The following is a 4393-nucleotide window of genomic DNA, read 5'->3' as shown; positions in this document are numbered from 1 at the left end:
ATATAGCCCAATTGGGCTACGCACGTTGAGACTGAAAGAAAATGAAAGTGACTTGCTCCTAGCGCTTCCGGCTGATTAGGGGAGCCTCCGCACATATAATTACTGCCAATTAATACCCGCCGTCGGAGGGGCAGTACCGGTAAGTTTATTGATACCCTTTTAATATGAACACGAGCGACGGTACTGCCCCTCAGCCCGCCAAGCGGGAAATACAAAGACTAAGGTGCTCCGAAGCAGCGAGGCACAGCTGCACACTACGATCGCAGCGAAGTGGCGGGGGGGCTAAAACACAAGCGCAAAGCGTTCGCTGGCAGCACTGTCCCGACCGGGACTGTAGCAACGGAGCGCGTGTCTCCGTACACAAAAGGGGGGGGTGGGCAGCCCCTTAACAGTAGCGAGCGAGGGGCTCGCGTGCATAAATACAAGTAGGCAAGCAGTAAATCACACAAGCGTGATAGGCGTGTGCATCAAATACATCAAGATAATCGTCAAGGAATGCATTAAAGCCATTAATAAAGTCATAGGTATAAAGGCACTTAACTGGCTGCGTGAGCAGCAAAGAAGATATCCGGTGTTGACTGGCTCTTATGGGCTCTGACAGGATGTGATGTGTTGTGTGCATCATGGGAAATGTAGTTTTTTGATATACAAAGTTACATTTCATTGGCTGCTGTGTGTAGCAATAAATGAAAGAGAAAGCATAATACGAAGCCTCCGGTCCTGTAATAGAATTGGGAGACGGAACTGAAGTGCACTATATGGGCCTACCGCATTACTCCCACTAAGACAAGATACAGCCCAGTCAAAATATTGAGGGGCCGGGACCCATTCCCCAGAGACAATGTGGCGTGGAAACAACGCACAGTGCAAAGCAAATGGTCTCCGGCGGTGGTGTGCAGCAATCTGGAAAAAGCACAAAGGATCTACACAGACCACTACAACAAGAGGCCCAATGTCAAAGAAGCAGTGCTGGAAAAAGGGGAATGGGTCAGAGTGAAGCTCGCTCAATTGAGGAGGAAAGGCGACAGCACATATAGCATGCCCCTGCAGGTCAAAGAAATGTACACCAGGTCTGCCTTATTGAGTGATGGGAAGATATGGTCTCTAGACAGAATGTCCAGATGCAACAAGGTGATGAAGTGGGTCAAGACAGAAGAGACCTCATTGGAAGAGAGTAATTACGGGAACATGGAGGAAGAGGAAAATAACAGAGACACAGAAACACCGAGCAGATGCACTGAGAGCACCAATACAGAAGAGGCTAGCGCTGCCGAGACACAGGAGAATCCAGGGGACTCTGAGCGGTAGGTACGTCAAGCAGCTCAAAGTGCGAGTGTCTTGGTCACCAGGAACCAACCACAGGAGACAACCAACCCTGCCCCACCCAGTGGCACTAGAGACACGAGGGCAGGCACCACGTTGAGACAGACCCGCACAGGCAGAACCGTGGTACTTCCTAAAAAGTATTGCATTTCGACATGAAGACCTAACCACCCTTCAAACTGATCCATCCTAGTAATTACCAAGTAGATTTGCATTTTGTTGTAAGGTTGCTAAAGGGGGGAGATATGTAGTGTTGCGCTCTAATGTTTCCGTCATCACGTGACGGACGTCGCTAGGAGCGCGGGCGGCCATATTAGGCCATTATAGCCCATCTATAGCCAGAGCTGGAGCCTTGTCCCAGGCGCTCTCACAAAGAGAATAAATTATCAAAGTACACCTTGTGTCTGCCTCATTAATTAACCCGAATCGTCTGACCACACCATTCACTGTAAATTTTGCGTAAGTGTTATAATTTAAGATATTTGCATAGCGAGTGTAACACGAAATTCCCCCACATTATGCAATTTACTCCCATGTAATTTGAATTTCATCTATGTCTACTTATCTCGTGTCCTTATTTCTAATTTATTTGAAAAAGATTAAGTAGACTGCATAGCTTTGATCTCTTTTTCCTGCCAACTCGTGTGCCCCCCATTAAAAGATCGGGTTTCATAAATTCATACTACCAGGGCACCATCTTTCCAGTTGTTGGTTTTCATTCTATAAAATCGTTAACGTCAGATATGTTACTCTAATTCAGGGTTCTTCAATCTGTGGGGCGCGCCCCCCTGGGGGGGCGCAGCGCCATCCCAGGGGGGGCGCGGGCTCCACTTCGATCTTCCCTTTGCGCCCGTTTCTTTGTCTGGGTGATTCGCCCAGGAGGGGGCCAATTCAAGGAGTCGACACCTTCGGCTGCGTGCGAGGCAGGGGTCTCCTCTGCTAAAAACGAAAGCAAACAAACAGACACGCTTTCAGTTTTAGCAGAGGAGACCCCTTGCCTCCCACTGCAGCTGAAGCTGTCAGCTCTGTGAATTAACCCCCTCCTGGGAGAGTTAGCTCTTCCCAGAAGGGAGAGAAGGTTTCGCAGAGGTTTTGAGGGACGGGCAGGGTGGGCTCTGCTCCAGGGCCCCAGCCTTTCAAGGGGGGTGGGAGTGAGGGGGAGTTGGGGGGGGGGGGGGGGGGGGCGGGCGGAAGTCCTTCAGTTATTTTGGGGAGGGAGAGGTTGCAATCCGGGTTTGGCCATGAATCGGGACAGTGGGCTCTGGTCTGCGGTCCTGAACTCATGAGGATCTTTGTGTGGGCACCCGGTGTTCAGGGATGTTGGTCTGCAGATTCGAATTTGAATCATAAAAGTGTGAGGGTGGAGTGGTGGATGTATGGGTGGGGGGTGGATGGATGAGTGAGGGGATGGATGGTGAGTGAAGGGGTGAATGGATGGTGGGAGAGAGGATGGATGCATGAGTGGAGGGATGGATGGGAGTGGATGATGTGTGTATGGCTGGAAGGGTAGATGGATGGGTGGAGGGGTGGATGGATCAGTGAAATGGTGGATGGATCGATGGGGGGTGGATGGTGGACGAGTCGGGTGGATGGATGAGAGAGGTGATGGATGGATTGATGTATTGATGGGTGAAGGGATGAATGAATGGATGGATGGATGAGTGAAGGGGTGGATGTGGGGATGGATGGGTGATTGAGGAGGGTGGATGGACGGGGGGATGGATCGAGGAGTGAAGGGGTGGATGAGTGGTCAATGGATGGATTCATGAGTGTATGAGTGGATGGATGAGTGGGTGGATAGGTGAAGGGTGGATGGAGGGATGGGTGGCTGGGTGAGGGGGGAATGGAGAGAGAGGGGGAGGATGGATGAGTGATGACATGGATGAATGATTGGCAGAGTGGATGGGCAGGTGTGTGCATGGATGGGTGAGGAGAGGAGCATGGAGATGGATGGGTCAGAGAGTGCATGCATGAGTGGGGGGAGGGTGGAGAGCGGGATGGATGGGTGGATGGATGAGTGGGGGGTTGAGTGGGTGGACGGATGAGTGACTGGGTGGATGGATGAGTGGGTGGGGGGATGGCTGGATGGGTGAGAGGGTGGGTGGTTGTATGGATGAGTGGATGGATGGATGGATGGGTGGAGGAGTGGATGGATGGGTGGAAGAGTGGATGGATGAGTGGATGGATGAGTGGAGGAGTGGATGGATGAGTGGGAGGATAGCTTGGGTGAATGGTTGGATGGATGAGTGGGTGGATGGATGGGTGGAAGAGTGGATGGATTGGTGAGGGGATAGATTGGGTGAAGGGATGGATGGATGATGAATGGATGGGTGAGAGGGTGGATGGAGGGATGAAGAGGTGAGATGATGGATGGAGGGATGGAAGGTGGATGGGTTTGCAAGTGGTTGAGGGGGTTTGGATGTGGATGGGGCTCAGATGGAGGGACGGAATGAATGGTGGGGGAGTTGGTGGATGACAAGGTGTACATGATGGATGGGGAGGGTTGTGATGACTTCCTTTGCTTTCTTGGTGCCATGAGAGCTGTGGTTCAGAGTGGAAGGTATTTGAATTGTTTGGCTGCTCCCTTGCCTATGTGTTACTGTTCTGTATTCTATGTGTGCTCATGTGTGGAATCTATGCATCATGCGTGTGACATTTTGCGTGACGTCCAGCTGCTACTTGAATGCGGGGCCCCCACGGGCAAGGTCGGGTTCCATGTTTTGGGTTCCGCTTGGTGAAGCACCCATGGTGTGTTCCCTACAGTGGGTTCATCACGGCGGTCCTCCCTTTGGTTCACTTGTGCATGGTGCTTTACATCCTACAATGTATTTGTTTATTTGTTGGGGAGTTTGTGAGATTGGGTTCTCAGCACTTGCGGTGTTGAAGACTAGGTACCGTTTAGAACTGGATGTGGAGCACAGCCTGAGGATGGCAGTGGCAGGGATTCACCCACAGATTGAGAGTCTAGGTGTGGCTGGGCACCGGCACACCCGTCACATTCATGTTGGTGGTGTTGTTGTTGATCTGTGTCCTGTGTAAGGCAGGGCATCCTAGTGGGGAGAATTTGCGC

The sequence above is a fragment of the Lissotriton vulgaris genome, chromosome 4_1 (assembly GCF_964263255.1).
Source record: "Lissotriton vulgaris chromosome 4_1, aLisVul1.2, whole genome shotgun sequence".
Classification (NCBI taxonomy): domain Eukaryota; kingdom Metazoa; phylum Chordata; class Amphibia; order Caudata; family Salamandridae; genus Lissotriton; species Lissotriton vulgaris.
Note: the sequence above shows the minus strand (reverse complement) of the source record.